At 37.5% G+C, this 20,009-nt stretch overlaps 1 protein-coding gene and 1 long non-coding RNA gene across 4 annotated transcripts in view; one reads left to right on the top strand and one right to left on the bottom strand.

Annotated features, from left to right (window-relative positions):
- LOC117655738 (uncharacterized) overlaps window positions 1–18,413 on the bottom strand; it is a 35,913-nt gene extending 17,500 nt beyond the window's left edge. For 2 of the 3 annotated variants that reach the window (XR_015728966.1, XR_004588777.3), the window contains exons 1-3: window positions 18,039–18,413; window positions 17,237–17,359; window positions 2,712–2,801 (exon numbers count right to left, since the gene is read on the bottom strand). This is a non-coding gene — a long non-coding RNA (uncharacterized LOC117655738). Of the gene's footprint in view, window positions 1–2,711; window positions 2,802–17,236; window positions 17,360–17,979 lie in introns of all 3 variants that reach the window. The other variant, XR_009623249.2, reaches the window with a different exon arrangement.
- TRHDE (thyrotropin releasing hormone degrading enzyme) overlaps window positions 1–20,009 on the top strand; it is a 280,033-nt gene that overhangs the window by 195,880 nt on the left and 64,144 nt on the right. The window lies entirely within an intron of this gene.

The raw sequence follows: 20,009 nt of genomic DNA, 5'->3' as shown, positions 1-20,009 counted from the left end.
GAAAGAAATAGATAAAACATTAGAGAATGTCTGTGGAATCTTTTGTCCTTTAAAACATTCTGTGTTTTGTACCAATTTTAAGAAAATTGTTTTAAAATGGCAATACAATGGCTCATTACTGTTTGGAAAATAATGTAGAATAAAATAAAGATAAATTCAGGGAAATAGATTGTGTATAGACCCATATATTATTTGGCCTGATGTAATAAGAAGTTGTAGATGATATGTAGACAATTACAGTTTTGTTTCACATTGCACAGTAATGATTATTTTACATTTTTATATTTATTTAAGGTTATTACCTGTAGGTAAGCAAGGTATAGATTGGTATATTCTTAACCCAAATATTAGAATTATTCAAATTTGATAAAGGTACCTGCTTATTCAGTAAGTGGATGTTTTGATGTGTATTGATTTTCTGTGAGAACAGCTACTACATCCACAGTTCTTCCAGTTCTCTGTAGCCAGGAGAACTTTGGTGGGGGTGGGGTAGGGGTGTTATATATATATCCCATTTTGGATTTTATGGTTATTATTTTGTCTATAGTGAGAAAATTTATTATATATTCTGGTTTAATATAGTTTAGTTTTTCCTATTCTGTGAAGACAGTAATCAGGTTGGAGGATCCTATGATTTCTGACCTAACCTATTTAATTACACTTGGATTTTTTTCCCAACACCATCAGTAGAAGGTACTTCTGTTGAAAGTAGTGCAGACATCATCTTATTGGGAAAGTGGGTATCCCCAATTCAGATCTTCCTGATAGGGAAAGTAAAATGTTAAGTTTAAAAATCATAATATACTTCATTTAAGTTTTTTAAAATAAAGAATTGGTAAGCAGTTGTAAAGCAAAATATATTGTGCATTCCTAGAACTTTTGCTTTAGGTCTACAACTGAATAAATAATAATACATTTTAAACTAACTTTCTCATCTGAAGTGATTTCTATTGGGCCATGCAAGGCATTCAGATTGGTGAATTTCAGACTCTGAAGTCTGCATGTAGGTATATTTTTGTAAAATAATGTAAAGCAAATAATAATAACATCTATATTCTTAGACATTACCTTAATAATTCTTAGGTCCTTGTTAGGGCTTGAATTATTAAGTTCCCCTCAGTCTTACACTGTGAATCTAACTGTAGTTACTCACACATCTAACAGTAAAAACATTTTTTAAAAAAAAATTGTGGAAGCAATTGAATGTGAATTTTTATTTTCCAAAATAAAGCAAAAATGGAATACAGTACTGCAAAAAACCAAAACCAAAACTTCTAAAAAAAAAAAAAAGTCAATACAGAACTCACACTTTGGAAAGTGTCATAAAATTGATACAATAGTACTTAATGCTTTATTTATACTTTTACTAATATGATTCATTTGTATTAATTATGTTTGGAAAATTAATAACCAGCATAACTGGCACACCTGTTGAAAAGTAAGAATTATGAATGGAGAATAATTTATTTTTTTCTCTGTCAAGATAAACACTTCAGCAATAATTCCAAATAAATTAATGTTTCTAAAACAATTTAAAAGTAAACAAGCCAAGCAAAACAAAAAAGCAAACAAAAATAAAACAATGCAACTCTGTCCCTTTGAAATGTGTTTAAGTAAATCATATAACAGACAGCTGTGATTGATGAATTATGCATGATGCACTCTGTTACTTAGAGGTGTCCTTTAAAATAAATTGATGTTCACCTGAAATACAATTATGGTTAGATGGAAAGGGCAATCAATCTTATCTGTTCTTAGTAAGCTTTCAATCTGAAATTTAAATAAACTCCATCTGGGATCAGAGCATATATTAATGTAGTTTGTCTATTTTCACCCAATAAACTGAAAGTTAAAACATAAAGCAAAAGTTAAATAAGCATATGAAGCGTACTATATAAAGATGCATTTAGTATAGCAATGACAGACATCATCTCCAGGAACCATATATATATATTTTTTAATTTGATTTATATGCCGCCCTTCTCCGAAGACTCAGGGCGGCTTACAATGTGCTCAGCAATAGCCTTCATCCTTTTGTATATTTATACAAAGTCAGCTTATTGCCCCCACAAACTGGGTCCTCATTTCACCTACCTTAGAAAGGATGGAAGGCTGAGTCAACCTTGAGCCTTGGTGAGATTCGAACCCTGCAGTAATTGCAGGCAGCTGGTCTTAATAACCAGCTTAATAACAGGGTGCCTTTAACCCCTGTACTACCAAGGCCCTTCATATTCCACCCAGATATTTAGGAATAGTTGATTGATTCAGTTTTCAAAGAGAGTTAAATCTGAAATAATTAAAACCACTCTTTCTTTAACATTCTGCAATACATCTATATCTTGACATGGTTTCTAGGGGGGGTTAATGTACAGTAAATGAGTCACTGGATAGGCTACTCAGAAGTGTACATATTTGATTTAACCCAATACCTAGTTTAAGATGGTAAAATGTATCTGTAATTAAAAATTACTAAAGAATATAGAAAACTAAGGATTACCTCACTGTACTTCAAAGAAATGAATATAGACAAATATAAGGCAGAAACGAAAACTTTCACTTAGCTACAAATGTTCTATGATAGGGCAATCAATTATATTAGTTAATATAGACAAATAGAGGCTAAAACTGTTTTATGGTATCACTGAATAATGACATTTTGAATTATTTAAGAGAAAATAAGATGCAATTATGAATAATAAATGTGCACATGCCTTACGGCATGTTCAAAGAAAAGATGACATCACGTTGGAAGATCTGCTTCTCTGTGTATTGTTTCATTGCACTTTTTCAACCACTGGTCTCTAAAGACAATAAAAATATAGATTAATGTAGATTCTCTTTTTGACTTCTTTATATTTCCTGTTGAACATGAGCTAATTGCCTCAAATTCCTTTTAGTGCTATTCACAGAGATTTTTTTTATCACTTAGGACTCATGTTCCTTATTCCAACAGTTCCTTTCTTTCCGTCTACTAATAATGGTACAGATACCATTCAATCTACATGTATTCTACCACATTGTATGGCCTTTCTTTTTTAAAATATATATGCTATAGCTAGATAGGCGTATAGGCTTTCTGTCAAAATGTAATTATCATGATAAACTTTTCTTAGTTTTGCAAAACGATAGGCAGCCTTCTAAATCTAACAAATAAATGGGTGGGCAGGTAGATGGCTGGCTGGCTGGCTGGCTGAACAGACAGACAGACAGACAGACAGATAGAGTGAGCCACTTTGGTCTAGTGGTTAAGGCACCAGGCTAGAAAGTAGGAAACCATGAGTTCATTCCCTCCATAGCCATGAAAGCCAACTGGATAACTTTTGAGCCAGTCACTCTCTGTTAGTCCAATTCAGCTCACAGGGTTGTTGTGGGGAAAATAGGAGAAGAAAGTTGTATTGGATATGTGTGCCACAAAGTTATTTGTAAAAATAATAAAGTTGAGATACTAATATTTTGTTCAATAAGGCAACTTTTTCCAACATAACCAAAAGTATTTATGAGCAGAGAGCATCAGGAATAAATGCCAAGAGTGTATATTCTGAGAAGGGTCACAAGACATTTTCAGTCAGAAAGTCAGAATGTTATTCTTCAGGACATGAAAAACAAGGAAGGAACAAAGTTGCTGTTATAGTTAGAAAGGAAGTAGCAAGAGCAGTATTTGGCTACAAAACAATCAACAAATAATGAATATCCTTTATATGACGGCCATTCTGGTGTATACTCTAGCTACTGATTCAGAATAAGAGGAGGTTGATGAATTTTATGGTTAGATAGAATTTAAAACTGACAGTATGCAAGTAAGATTTACTGCTTATGATTGGAAATTGGAATACAAAGCTGGAAATATGAAAATGTAGTTGAACTGTATGACTTAGGAAATCAAAATGAAGCAGGAACCAATTTATCAATTCGTGCTACTCCAATGAAGTTTCATAGCAGACAATGTCATCAAACAATCAAAACAATGCCATTAAACATGGATATAGCAATAGTTGGAGTGGAAGCAAGGAAACAAAGCAACCCCCCCCAAAGATAAATTCTGTTAGAAGAGATAAGATTACAACATCTGTAAAGACATTCAAGATGCAGATAGATATAGAAAAGCAAGCAAGTCTTTTAAAAGATCTCTGAACTCAGAAGGGAAGTTCCAGCCTTAAATTCATATGCAAAGGTTTCCAATGGAGAGACTGGAGATCAAAGGAAGATAGGAGGTATATACTGTACACTGTACACTAAGAGGTCAACATTCAAGATGCCTTAGAGGCTATATTTTACTTACAAGAATATCTAATATAAAAAATGAAGTTAGAATAGGTTTTTAGTCATTAATCAGAAGGCTACAAGAACTGATGAATACCCATTGAAATTTGCTATGCAACCGAAGAAGAATCTGTTACGGTTCTGAAAAGCTATGTTAGCAAGTCTGGAAAATAAACAGTGGCCAACTAATTGGAAGAGGTCAATATACAGTACATTCCAAAACAAAAAAAAAGGAGGCCTAACAGGATGTGCAAACTATCATATAATATTCTTAAATTCCCATGCTAGAAAATAATGCTTAGGGTCATTCAACAGGAATTAGAGACCTATATGGGAAAAAAAATGCCAGATGTTCAAGTGGACATTAAAAAAGCTTGAGGAACACAAGACATTATTGCTGATGCAGGCTAGATAATTGAGAAAGCTAAAAAATAATAATTTTAAAAAATCACAATGGACTTCATTGATTATAGAAAGATTTTTTATTGTGTTGATCGTGTCAACACAAAGTGCCCAAGATAATACAAATCCCAAAATATCTCATGGTCCTCATGAGAAATTTATATAAAGGTTAGGAAACCACAGTATAATGAAACAGACTGGCTCTAGGTTGGCAAAGCAGTGCAACAACACTGTATACTCTCCCCTGATTTATTCAACCTACAGGATAATATATATATATATTAAGGGAAACTGGATTAGAAAAAGGTAATCACACTTTTAAAACTAGAGGAAGAAGCACCTATTATCTGCACTATGCTGATAACACTATCCTGATGCAAAGGATCTGCAAGACTTAATATTTAAAGTCAAATAGTTCTGTGAAAAAATAGGAGTAAAATTAAATATAAAGAAGGCCAATTAATGACAACAGGTAGAACAGGCAGTCTTAGAAGTGGAAGTGAAGATAACATTAGGGTGGATAACTTCTGCGTTTTAGGCTCAACCATCAACAGTATTATTTATTTATTTATTTATTTAAATTTGTATACCGCCCTTCTCCCGAAGGACTCAGGGCGGTGTACAGCCATATTAAAATAAACATATACCCATAAAATTTAAAAACAATTTAAAATATATTAAAATAAAATATGGCTCTATATTAAAAACTACAAACACCCCGTTAAAATTCATTTTCTAAGCCAGCCCGGCCTGTTGAAACAAAAGGCTCTTAAGGGCACAGTGAAAGGTACGTAGGTTGGGGATCATGTGAATCTCTGGGGGCAGTTCATTCCAGAGGGTAGGTGCCCCCACAGAGAAGGCTCGCCCCGGGTGTCGCCAGTCGACATTGTTTGGCCGACGGCACCCTGAGGAGTCCCTCTCTGTGGGAGCGTGTTGGCCGGTGGGAGGCTATCGGTGGCAGAAGGCGATCTCGTACATACCCAGGTCCTAAGCCCTGGAGCGCTTTACAGGTGGTAACCAACACCTTGAATTACACCCAGAAGACCACTGGGAGCCAGTGCAGCTCGCGCAGGAGAGGTGTTACATGGATGCGCCATGTCACCCCCATAATCACCCGTGCAGCCGCATTCTGGACCAGTTGGAGCCTCCGAATGCTCTTCAAGGGGAGCCCCATGTAGAGAGCATTACAATAGTCCAGACGTGACGTGACGAGGGCATGAGTGACCGAGCGCAAGGCATCCCAGTCCAGAAAGGGACACAACTGGTGAATCAGGCGAACCTGATAAAAAGCTCCCCTGGCCACAGCCATCATATGATCTTCTAAAGACAGCAGTTCATCCAGGAGAACACCCAGGTTGCGAGCCCTCTCTGAGGGGGCCAAGATCTCACCCCCAATAGTCAGCTATGGAGCCAGCTGGCTATACCAGGATGCTGGAAACCGCAGCCACTCGGTCTTGGAAGGGTTGAGTCTGAGCTTGTTTCTCCCCATTCAGATCTGCACGGCCTCCAGGCACCTGGACATCACATCAAGGGCATCATTGGGGTAGTCCAGGGTAGAGATGTACAGCTGAGTATCATCAGTGTACTGATGGAACTTCACCCCGGAACCACGGATGATCTCACCCAGCGGCTTCACATAAATGTTGAACAGAATGGGCGAGAGGACCGACCCTTGTGGCACCCCACAAACAAGGCGCCTCGAGGTTGACCTCTGTCCCCCTGCCAAAAAACTGCGTATGGTCAGAGAGGAAGGGGGAGAACCACCGCAGCACGGTGCCCCCCAATCCCAACCCCTCCAATCGGCGCAGCATGATACCATGGTCGATGGTATCAAAAGCCGCTGAGAGGTCTAATAGGACCAGGACAGAGGAACAGCCCCTGTCCTGAGCCCTCCAGAGATCATCAACCAATGCGACCAATGCCGTTTCCGTGCTGTACCCCGGCCTGAAGCCCGACTGGTACGGGTCTAGATAGACAGCTTCATCCAGGTACTGGGGAAGTTGTTGCACCACCACACTCTCAACAACCTTCGCCATGAAGCGAAGGTTGGAGACTGGACAATAGTTTGCTAATACAGCCAGGTCCAGGGAAGGCTTCTTGAGGAGGGGCCTCACCACTGCCTCTTTCAGGAGGGGAGGGAAGAAACCCTCACTCAAGGAAGCATTAATAATCCCCTGGAGCCAGCCTCGTGTGACCGCTGGGAGGCCAGCACCAACCAGGAGGAACACGGGTCCAATAAACATGTGGCAGCGCTAAGCCTTCCCAGAATCCTGTCCACGTCCTTGGGAGTCACAAGGTCAAACCCCTTCCAGATAACACTCTCAAGACCCACCTCCGTCACTCCATCTGAATCTACCCAATCGGAGTCCAGGCCTTCCCGAATCTGAGTGACTTTGTCATGCAGGAATTGAACAAAATTCTCAGCCCTACCCTGCAAGGGGTCTTCCCTCACTCCCAAATGAAGAAGGGAGCGGGTCATCCTAAATAGGGCTGCTGGGCAGTTCTCTGCAGATGCAATAAGAGCAGAAAAATAATTAGATTTTGCCGCTCTTATCGCCACTAGATAGAGCTTAATATGAGACCTCACCAGTGTTCAGTCAGATTCGGAGCGGCTGGCCCTCCAGTCGCTCTTCAGGCATCTTTTCCAGCGCTTCATCTCCCTCAGGTCCTCGGAAAACCAGGGAGCCAATTGAGATCGGCACTGGGTCAGAGGCCACAAAGGCATGACACGGTCCAAAGCTCCAGTGGCCGCCCTATCCCAGGGGCCACCAGTTCTTCAGTTGAGTTGTGAGTCAGAGCCTCAAGGAATGGCCCAAGCTCCGTCAGGAACCTATCCGGATCCATCAGGCACCTGGGACGGAACCACCTAGTCGGTTCCGTCTCCCTGCGGCAGAGGGTAGCCGCTCGAAAGTGGCAGGGAGCCAGGTATGCAATCAGCAAGCCCATCTGCACCCCACAACCCCACTTCACAAGGAGGGACTCACATTCGGCTATCTGAGGAACAGTGGCCTCCCTCGGACAAAGACTTTCCTTAGTAATCGCTGCCACCCCCCGCCCCTACCCTGAGCCCTCGGCTGATGGAATGTACGGAAGCCTGGCAGGCACATTTTAATGAGGGGAACCCCCCCTCCCGGCCCAACCAGGTCTCTGTAATACCTGCCAGGTCAGCATCCCCCTCTTGAACAAAATCGTAAATGAGGGGGGGCCTTATTTATCACGGACCTGGTGTTGCACAGCATCAGCCGGAGGCCCAGGCCCTGAGGGTCTGTGCAACCCGGAGAACGAGAAATGCATTGGGGGCCGGAGTGCACAATCACTCGCAAACAGTGAGTGCACACTCCTGAAACCTGATATGGCCCCCTGCTTTCGCCATATCTGCCCCTTCCACCCACAGTACTAATCAAACAGCCCTCACCCTCATCCCCCTGCACCCCATCCAAACTCCCAATCCCGTCCCTCCCACCATGACCGTCAGACCGGCTGTGCTTCCCTGTGGCTATATGGATCCCCCCAGATCTCTCCACATAACCAACTACCCCCTTCCCAGAACCCCTTAAAATTTTCTCTAAAAACTTTCCCAAGAAACCCCTTAACCCCCTTCTCGCAACATGCCAAAGGAACAACCAGTCAAGAAATGTGCTGCAGACAAGCATGGGTAGGACAGTCATGGAAAAGATACTTAAATACCATGATGTGTCTATACCTACAAAGATCAGAATCATGCAAGCCATAGTGTTTCCTCTAATACTCTATGGAAATGCAAGATAGACTTTAAACAAACAGGACAGTATTGATGCTTTTGAATATTGGTGTTAGAGAAGATTTCCAGAATACCAAGGACAGGCAAGAAAACAAAACTTGAAAGAGCAGGTTGGGGACACATCATCATGGAGAAAAATATACGTGGTCACTGCAAGTCAACGACAACTTGATGTAACATATTCAGTCAATCAATTGCTTAATATGTTTTCCTTAAAAGCACTCATATGTCATTATCAAAAAAAAAAAAGAAAACAAAAGAAATCATTAGGAATTCTTTGCAATTGTTCTTTCTGCTTATATTCACAAATGTAAACATTTATTACACTTTTTAAATAAAAAAAGTACTCGTGGTCCACTTGAAATGAAATATTTTAATACAAATATTTTATGTAAACTATTCAGAAGAAAATAATGCTAGCAGGATTTCAGTTTTATATTCTTCAATGAGTATCTTTTTAGAAAGATATTTTTGTCACACTAACACGATTTTCATTTTAAATTGGGAACTAAGATAAAAATCCAAATATATTTTTGGGTGACTTCATTGAAGAGGTAACTTATATTTGCTTCTTCTGCTATGTTCTTTACATCTGTTTGTTTTTAACTTTTATATGGTTTGATTATTTTTAAGCCAATGTATATTTCTGTGAGCTTCCCGGTATTATATTTCATTTGCCATTTAGCAGCTCATTGATCATATATATGTGTATCATTTTGAATTGCAGTTGCTGCTATATTTGTGTTCATCACTCATTTTGATTTAGTGCATCATCAGCAGTTTACATTCGTTTACTGGGGACCTCTTGTCTCTTTGATAAATTTACAACTTTTGTATTTTAGGTTACCAAATGTATATTATCCCAAGCACTTTATATCTCTGGAATTATTCAGACATTTAAAGTTCTGGCAATAAAACAACCCAATTGTTTCGGATTTGTTTTTCAGTTATCCTAGTAGCTGGAGAAATATTTAATTGATGCAAACTAATGAACAGAAGCCTTTCGGATGGATTTCCCCGCCACAAGAAATGCCTGGAATCCTTAAGATACTTTTTTTTGTACAGCTGCATCAGTTTAGGTTCTTATTTATTTGGAGTTTTACTATGCATAGCCTCAAATTAAATTAAAACACAATAACTAACAGTAAAAATAAAATAAAAATGATAAAAGCAGCAGAAAAACACCTAATATACATATGCAGATAATTTGAAAAAGAAAAAGAAAAAAAAAGAAGCTGCCAACAAATCCAGAAATAAAACAAACATCTAAAGCAGGGGTGAAATGCTCCTTGCCCGATTCGGTAGCGAAGGCAGTGGGTGGTTCAGAGAACCGGTAGCAAAAATCCCTGCCCACCCCCCATGCCTAGCTGAACTGTGCAATCATCAAAGGCTTTTTAAAAATTTTTAAAAGCATTCTTTCTACAACCTCTTTGGCCGAAAAAATGCTTTTAAAAGTAAAAAAAAGAGCCTCTGATGATCGCACGGCTCAGCTGGGATCGTCAGAGGCTTTTAAAAGCCTCTGACGATCCCAGCTGAATTGCTTGATTGTCAGAGGCTTTTAAAAACATTTTTTTTACAACCTCTTCAGTCGAAGAGGTTGTAGAAAAAATGTTTTTAAAAGAAAAAAAGCCTCTGACAATCAGGCAACTCAGCTGGGATCATCAGAGGCTTTTAAAAGCATTTTTTTTTACAACCTCTTCGGCCAAAGAGGTTGCAGAAAAAAATGGTTTTAAAAGTAAATTTTAAAAAAGTTGGCCACACCCACTCAGTCACATTACCACCCCACGAAGCCATGCCCACAGAACCGGTAGTAACAAATTTTACATTTCACCACTGATCTAAAGCCATTCAGAGCAAGGTACCTGGACACATTTTAAATAAATGAAAGATATCTTAAGATGTCTGTGTCTGTATCTTGATAGTGACAGTTATACATCTGCCCCCTTTGGGCTGGAAAAAGCACAAAATTGCCTTAACACTAACAGAGTCCTAGGCTGCATTAGCAGAGGAATAGAATCAAGATCACATGAAATGTTAGTACCACTTTATAATGCCTTGGTAAGACCACACTTGGAATACTGCATCCAGTTTTGGTCCCAGTACAAAAAGGATGTTGAGACTCTAGAGTGCAGAGAAAAGCAAAAAAAGATGATTAGGGAACTGGAGAATGGTTGCAAGAATAGAGTGTGTCTAGTTTAATGAAAAGAAAGACTGGGGTGACATGATAGTAGTGTTGCAGTATCTAAGGGCCTGCCACAAAGAAGAGGGGGGCAATTCTCCAAAGCACTTGAAGCAGAACAAGAAGCAATGGATGGAAACTAATAAGGAGAGGACCAACCTAGAAATAAGAGAAATTTAGTGACGGAACAATTAATCACTGGAACAGCTTGTCTTTAGAAGTTGTGGGTGCTCCATCACTGAAGGTTTTTAAAGAAGACATTGGACAACCACTTGTCTAAAATGGGGTACTGTACCAGTGGTGGGTTCCTCCCGGTTCCTCCCAATTCCGCCGAGCCGGTAGCGGTGACGATATGACATCACCGAACCGGTTCTGCCCCCCCACCCCCCACCCCCGTGTTATTCTTACGTTTTATTTGGCCCCACCCCCAATCTATTGCTGCCTCCTGAGTCCCAGCTGATGGCTAGAGGGAAAAAAACTGTTTAAACTCTTGTCGCGGGGCTTCAAAGGGCTGCCCTACAGCTGATCAGTGTTAAAAGAAAACAAATGGATAGACCAGTGCCTGCAAAAATAAATGGGTAGACCAGTGCCTGCAAAAATAAATGGGTAGATCGGTACAGCTCTGCAAGCAGTTAAAAGCCTGGTAGACCAGTACCTCTGGTCCTAAAATCCTAAATCCTAAATAATTGTCACATGACCATCAAGCCATGCCCACAAAATAAGCCACACCCACAGAACCAGTAGTAAAAAAAATTAGAACCCACTCCTGTACTGTACCCTGCTTAAGTTCAGGGTTGGACTAAAAGACTTCCAACGTTATTCTGTTGGAATTCTGTTATTCCCAAGAAAACCATAATTTTGGTCTTAGAGCAGATTGAATACTGTTCCTTGTTACAGAATTTCACTAAGGCCCACAGACTTCTTCTGAGACTTAGTTGTGTAAATGAAGTAATTACTGCAACTTCAGTGTAAATAGTATTGGCAAATGCTCAGCGCAAAGTTTAAGAGGATAGAATTCTATATAGTTAAGGCAGTAACCAGTGAATTCTTATAGATACTAAAAGACAAGGGAGCTACAACTCAGTTTCATACACTCGGTTGAAATGTCTGCATTAAGGTAAATACTGTATTTTTCGGGGTATAAGACGCACCGGAGTATAAGACACACCTACCTTTTTTGTTTTTTTGTTTTTTAAAAAGTTTTTTTAAATTTTTTAGACAAACACTCATACAAACATACAACGTATTTTCTTTGAACAGAGTATTTGGCCGATTCACAAATTTAAACAGTGTTTAGTCATTTCAATTAAATTTACAATTTCTATATTTCCTTTTTGCCATATTTATTCCTCATCTATTTTTTAAAAAAACCAATATTACCCTTCATCCTCATCTCTAATCTTAATCAATTTCAATCTTTTCCTTCTGTTCTATATTATACCCCTTCCCATTGTCATCTATTTTTATATCCATCCTCACATTGGTTAATTATGTAATATTACAGTTGTTTAATACAAATTCAACATTTTAATATAAATCAATTAGTTATATAACTACCTTTTTTGTATATTAATCAATATGAACATGAATATTCCAATTATTTCCATGCAATCTAATTTCTTACAAATCAATTAATTATATTTACCAATAATAATAAATCAAATAATTTTCCCCATATATTCCTCCAAACCACAATTTAACCATTTCTGCTTTCAACACAATATACAATTAATAGTATCTCAATTATTACAATTCCCTAGTTAAATAGAGCTTTCCCCTTATGTTACTCATTTTCACATCTTAAACTCTCCCAATAACCCAAATAGTTTTGCCCATATAATCCTCCAAATCACAATTTAATCATTTCAACTTTCATCACAATTTCAATCATTACAATTTCCCTAATTAAATTTAAAAATGTTCTAGCTGTTATCCAAGCTACAACTTAATCCTTTTTACTTTCACCACCATATACCATTAAAGGTACTTCAATTGTTACAGTTTATACTTATTCATATTTCTAAAAAAAATAAAAAAATAAAAACTTATCATTGCCTAGATGTCAAAAATACAAAGGCAAATATTCCAATTATTATTCATTTCATTTTTACAATCATGATTTTCCATTTATTTCTTAGTACTATTCATATTTCAATTCTAAATATGTATAACATCAACTCTCCTCTTTTGCCCTAAATTTCCCATTGTTTGCACCTACCTTTTTTAGTGAGGAAAAATTAGGTTTCTTCTTAGAAGAAGCCTAATTTTTCCTTGCAGCAAACAGCTTGCTTTACTTTCAGTTTCATTTTCAGCATAGTTTGATTAGCATAAGGGGAAAAAAATCTGCTCCAGCATTCTTTGCAGCAAGCAGCAGAGCCCTGCGCAAAACAGCTGAGAGCAAATCACCTGAGAGTCGGGAGGCCAAGCTAATCAACTTGTGCTAATTAGCCTATGCTGAAGCAGAAAGGGCCTGTTTTTTCTTGCTGTTTGCTTGCAAGGAGGTAACTACTGAGGCACAGGCCAAAGGGTGGGGGCCAGTGGGTGGGCAGAGCTACATTCGGTGTATAAGACACACCTAAATTTTCACCCCCTTTTAGGGGGGAAAAAGGTGCGTCTTATACTCTGAAAAATACGGTAATTCTGTCATATGTAACCTGAGTGACTGTACCTTCATGCAGCATTGTAATTAAGAAGAGTAACTGCCCATTATTATATCTGAGGGACACCTTTGACCAGAATCTGTCCCTTGTAATAGAATCAGAGGCTGATTTAAATCCAATAAAGGCAACATATATGACTTGGTTTTGCCTATATATGTTTATCGAAATTTGTAAGCCCCAACAGTGGGCTGCTGCGTTGGGGGTGACTGATTGAGTAAGAAGATTCCTATTCTCAGGCAACCTATTGTATTGATTTTTATCTTTTCTATTTAATTCTCCTAATTTTAATTGTCTTGTGGAACTTTTTTATTTTTTATCATTGTAAGCCCCTCTGAGACGCTGTTAATAAAGATGGGCATAATAAAAATTTAATAAATAAGTAATAAAAGTTGTGATACAAGAAGTTGGCATATTATTTGCTAGGCATAATTAATAGGTTAAATGTATCAGGTAAGGAGTTTGTGCTGTTCTTATGCTTAGAAATGTGAACAATTGTAGATTGGATCCAGTCACCTGATATTTGAAATTATTGTGAATATCTATAAAGAAAGAGGTCAAGACAGGAACTCATCAATCAGCTTTCTCCCTTCAGTAACTCTGGTACTATTCGGCACTTTCCAACTTTTCAGTTGGTTAATTAATTGAAGAATCTCTAAATAGAAGACCTGAGTCCAGGTAGGAATATTATGAAAATACTTGTGTGCAAATAGAAAAGGGAGAGCTAAAAAGTGTGCTGTCTGGTAGCTGAAGTTCTAACCTTGAAGCATTGTTTTTCTTCACAATGAGCAATAATTAGCTTCCAAAATAAGGAGGTTGCCTTATCTTTGTTTTATTTGATCCCAATTTCCTTTCTCCCTCTTTTCAATACCTACCCTATCAGATATCCTGATGAATCCAGAGTTTCAAGTGGTAGAGACAGACCTTTTGGTAGTAGGTTTTGTGTGTGTGTGTGTGTCTGTGTGTATGTGTCAGTCTTGAGGTTTTGGGGCAAGATTTTTGGAAGTGGTTTGCCTTCTTCCTAGGGCTGAGATAGAATGCTGGATGGAAAGTCATCCAACTTTTTTCCATGCTTAAGGCAGGAGAAAGACTCACAATCTCCCAGGCTAGTGTCTTTATAATCGATACACCAAATTGGCTCTCTCTAGTATGTTAGGAAAGTGTTAATAATGTCTAGATGACTCTGTGGCCATGACTATTGCATCTGCTGGATTCAGTTGATGGTAGGCATTCCCAAAACCTGGAGGTCTTATCGAAGGTTAGTGATAGTTGTATTCTTTGTGTCTGCTTTGCAATCCATTGAACCCATTGAATGGCTAATTCTAGCTAATTCTAGTTCCAACAGTGCTCTTATTATTTTTGGCATTAACTAGACAATTTGATCAAGGGTTAGTCCAGAAAGAAACAGTAAAGGGAGGTGGTCACTGTCATGATGGATTCAGAAAACTATAATTATTATGTTTTAGCCTAGTCTGTTTATAGTTACCATTATGCTATGACTCATAACAGGTATTTTAACTCCAGGGATAATAGCTTATTTGATGAGTCAGCCACATATTGTTAGAACTCTTTTTGGGAATTCATTCGTTTGTTTATTTATTTTTAGGTGATCAACTTCTTTATAATAATTGTGATATTTCAACTACTTTGTACTTTTCTCTTACACTTGCAAACAATTGTACAAAGTAGGAAACAAAGCTTTGTGTAATAGCGCTGCTTCCAAGAAAATGGAACTGCTAACATTGTAGACTATTTGACCAAGAAGTGAAATTTTTTCACATGCAGACACAAATTCTTACATTAGAGCTTCCAGTCATGTGGATAATCAGTTCAGGTTTTCATCAAATATGCATAAATGTGGAAGATGGAATGAGAAGATTTTGTCTTCCTTTTAAATGTCTTTCAATGTCTAAAAACAGTTCTATTTCATATCAATGTTGAATAACACAGAGTGTACTTATTGTACAGCATAACATTTAATAGTACTGAAATTTGCTGATAAAAAAAATAGTGTAGTACTTCTTCAGTTATACTTTGAGACTGTTTCTTTATGTCATTCATATACAGAAAATAACCAATTCATAGGAAGATCAAATTTATTTTTCACCACTTGATTCTGCCATTCCAACTGCCAATGCATGCATATCACTACTAAAACACAAATATTCAAATTAATAACATTTTATTGAGATCCACTGAATTAGCACAAATGGGAATATTCAGAATACCTGCTTTTTGGGGGAGAGGGGGTACCAGTTCGATTATTCCTAGTAATGACATTAGCCAACTATAGATTTTTAGATATTTTCTCCATGGTTCAATACTGAAATATAAAAATCTCTCCCAAAACTCATAGCTGGAAAATTAATTGCTCCAGCTTTTATATTGTCCTTTAGGTATTTTTCCTTCTTTTATAATGAAGTGGACTCTACATAAATAATTGATAAGATACAGGAAAAATGCTAGTGATTTCAATTGCAACTCACTTCATTATTTCTCATATCTCATTAGTGAAACTAGTATGTTTCAAATATGTTCAGATCTAACATATTCTAGTCCCAAAATATTCTATTGTGATTCCAGAATAGTCCTTCTAATATTTATTTATTTATTTACATAGACTTAAAGAATTCTTAATTCAAATGACCCTGAGCACTTTACTTCAGCTAAAAAAAACTACAATAAAAAGCAGATCAAGTTCTAATTTTGCTCAGACTTTTTCTGATCTTGAAAGAGATAGTTTAGTTTGTGAAACAAATTTGAGAAGATTGATCAATGTTGCACTCTTAAATTATTTTGCACATTTCTAGTTTTTACTACATGCCTTTTAAATTCCACATTACAGATTTCCATAAATAATTCTTTTATTTTACCTTGTGGCAATATTTCTTCACACAACAGAAGGTTCTAATCTATTATAAAAACAACTCTTAACCTAAGAATAATGGGAAAATCTTAGTTCCTTGTTGCTAAATACTTGTTTTGGATAGAATCACATAATTTTAGAATGGATTGGAATGTGATAGTCATCAAGATAAACCTGTATTTTTTCATACCCTCAAATAATTTCATAGTGCATCAAATAAACATAAAATGCTTCTTGTCTCCTATTGCATCAGGTTTTAGTAAATATTGCACAAATGTGGTATAAAAGTGGGTAGATCTATCGGATGCAATCTGTTCAGAACAGCTAGAAATTGGCATGGGTGGTAGATACAATAAAAAGAAGTAGTAACAACATATGTTTACATGCTTTTCACATTTAAAATATTAACTTAACCTGTTATTGCCAATTAAATAAGGCATCTAATGAAAGTGCCAAGTATTGAACTAAAAGGTCTTTAATTTATATATTAAAAAGTGGAATTTAAAGTACCAAACTATTGTGACTTTAAAGAATCAATACTTAATTTTTATAGCAATAGAACACATGAAAATATTATTGCATTTACATTTTTTAAAATTGATAATGGAATAATAATTCTAGTGTTTTTCTAGTGTTTATAATTTATTCCCAAATTTGAAACACAGTAAGGTAACTGTAGAAAGTATCATAAGACAACCCCCCCCCCACCTTCCATGGCCCTAGGAGAAGAAAAAGAAAAGAACCACTTTTGGAGGCTAGGAGAAAAAAAACCCTCTGCCTCCCAGCCAAGCAAAATAGCTCCAGGCAACCTGATAAGAGCTTTCCACAAATGGATGGATATGACGGAAAACAAGAAGAATGTAACAAAAAGCAGCTTCCACACTTCAGACTGAGGCAAGCCAAATTGATAGGATTAAGCTAGGTAAACACAAAAACCCACTAGATTTACATTCTCCTCTCTTCCCCAAGGCTAGATTTGACCCCGTCCACCACCCAGAAAACCAGATAGGGACAATGAAAATTCCAAAAGACATATTATTAAACTAAGCAAATACCCCATCAGGCATCTCAAACACAAAATTCCAGAATGGTACAAAAATCATCCCACTCACCCTTCCAAGTTACCAGCTGACCCAGAACCCAACTCTATTGTCACTGCAGTCTAAAACCTCCTTTTCCAGCAGCTCGCTTCCCCGCTTCTCATTTCATCATCAGCGCCGATCTCATCGTCCTGGCTGGAAGGAATGAACCAGAAACCTTTTCTTCCAACATAACTATCAAATTTTAAAGTGTTTGGAGTATTTGCATTTTATTAATAACTAAAATTTTATATATTAATTACAAAAGTTTTTCAAAATCCCAACTCTATATTCTCATATTCACTTATCCATAGATTTTATGAGTTCCTCTCTCTTGAGGAACTTCTATGTGTTGAAATTATTCTGAAGCATATTCTGAGAAATATATTCCCAATTTGTATTATATGCTTCATAGTTAGGGAATTAGTTCCAGGCTAATAAATGTTAAGATATGTGAATCAACAGATTCAGTTTGGAACCTATAATAGATTATTTTTTCAAACCAAGAGTCACTGACTAATTTCTCATATTTTACATTATTTAGTTTGGTTTTGTTAATCATTCAGTATTCTTATATATGCTAGAAACTATTATTTTTATTAAATAAGAGTGGGAACTTCATATTTTTTTTTTGTTTGATCCTATGAAATCTTAACTAATGAACATTGGCTGTGATCCACCTAACCTAAAATAACACCATAAAGTAAATGAGTCTGGTAGCAGCAGTTTGAGGACTGTTCTGCTCTTGCACTGTGAATAACTAGGCAACTCCTTACTTGTGGGGTCTCTGCCTTTCCTTCCTTCTGAGTAAGGTTTTCCAATATGAGGAACTCACCGATTTCTTTGCTTGATTTATGAGCTGAGTCTGAGCCAGGCAGCACAAAGGGATGGGGAGGGAGTCTGTTTATGCAAGCCGGATCAGGGTAATTCCTGCAGATAATTTCTCTACATCCTTCTCTTTCTCTCTTCTCCAATCTTTCTCCACTCTCTCCTCCAACCCCCAGGGAGGATCCCTTCTGAGATGTTTGCCATACCTACATTCATGTTGCAGACTGAAGTGACACTCATCTGACCATTGCCCAAGTTATGGATCATCCCCCACCCCTCAAGGTTATTCGCATATTAGCTAGGTATAGAAGTTACAGGGAGAAATGTAGGAATTTGTATCCATCTAATTCTATTACACTGATATTCAGGGCCATGATCTTTTACGAACAATAGTTGAGACAGCGATAGAACCATGGTTTCTATAGCAACAGAACCTCTATCTTAGTGGGATTCAGTTTCATTCTGTTCCCCCCCCCCACAATCTACTTCTTCATAGTTTCTAGGCATCATCAAGGCTTCCATCATATCTCCTTTGGCCAGGATGATACCTGGGTATGATCAGTATATGGATGCCATATCCCAGATTATAAATGATCTTTTACTTTTACTTTTACTTTTATTTGATTTATATTCCGCCCTACTCCCAAAGGACTCAGGGCGGTGAACAGCCAACAATAAAATCCATACATACAAAATTTAAAAAGCAGAGATAAAATCAAATTAAATAGTTTGGCCCAGACAAATTTAAAACCCAATCAATTTAAAACAAATTTAAACTTTGAATATTAAAAATACTAAAAAATATTAAAAATATTAAAAATATTTAAAAAGAGGGAGAAAGTTAGGCCAGGCCCGCCTGGTGAAATAAAAAAATCTTTAGAGCGCGGCAGAAGGTGCGCAGATCCGGGATCCTCCGTATCTCCAGGGGGAGCTCATTCCAGATGGTAGGTGCCCCCACAGAGAAGGCTCTCCCACTGGGGGCCGCCAGTCGACATTGTTTGGCCGATGGCACCCGGAGGAGCCCCTCTCTATGAGAGTGTACTGGCCGGTGGGAGGCTATTGGTGGTAGTAGGCAGTCCCACAAGTATTATTATTTATTTTTTATTTATTAATTTTATTTCTATACCGCCCTTCTCCCGAAGGACTCAGGGCGGTGTACAGCCTAATTAAAAACATAAAGACAGACAAAATTTAAAAATAATTAAAAATATTAAATAATAGGCCCAATTTATAAAACCCCAAATTTAAAATGCCATTTAAAACCAATTAAAATCTTTACATTGATAGCCCAGCCTGGCGGAACAACATGGTTTTGAGGTACCCAGGTCCTGAGCCATGGAGCGCTTTAAAGATGGTAACCAAAACCTTGAAGGCACCCGGAAGACCACCGGGAGCCAGTGCAGCTCGCACAGGAGGGGTGTTACGTGGGAACGCCAAGTCGCTCCCATTACCACCTGCGCGGCCGCACTCTGCGCCAGTTGGAGCCTCCGGGTGCTCCTCAAGGGGAGCCCGGAGCATTATTAAATGCTTTTCACAGCATTATTAAAATATGACTGTATTACTGTAACTTTGTTGCTTGGATCCTTACAATTTATATTGATATTGTTTCCTGATTGCTTATTTGTACCCTCTGACTATCATTGTTGTACCTTATGATTCTTGGTGAGCGTATCTTTTCTTTTATGTACACTGAGAGCATATGTACCAAGACAAATTCCTTGTGTGTCCAATCATACTTGGCCAATAAAAAAATTATTCTATTCTATTCTATTCTATTCTGTTCTATTCTATTCTATTCTATTCTATTCTATTCTATTCTATTCTATTCTATAATGGAGACAATTGCTATTTCTTATCCTAATAATATTAATTAATAATATTAATTAAAACCACTAATACCAGGAAGGAAAAGAATCACTGCGGAATAACTCTTCCAATCTCTAACCATCATAGGCAGTCCGAAAATATTCTATGATTA

This window comes from Pantherophis guttatus, chromosome 7, assembly GCF_059756535.1.
Source record: "Pantherophis guttatus breed Tessera chromosome 7, ASM5975653v1, whole genome shotgun sequence".
NCBI lineage: Eukaryota > Metazoa > Chordata > Lepidosauria > Squamata > Colubridae > Pantherophis > Pantherophis guttatus.
The sequence above is the reverse complement of the archived record's forward strand: the minus strand, read 5'-3'. Positions and strand labels throughout refer to the sequence as shown.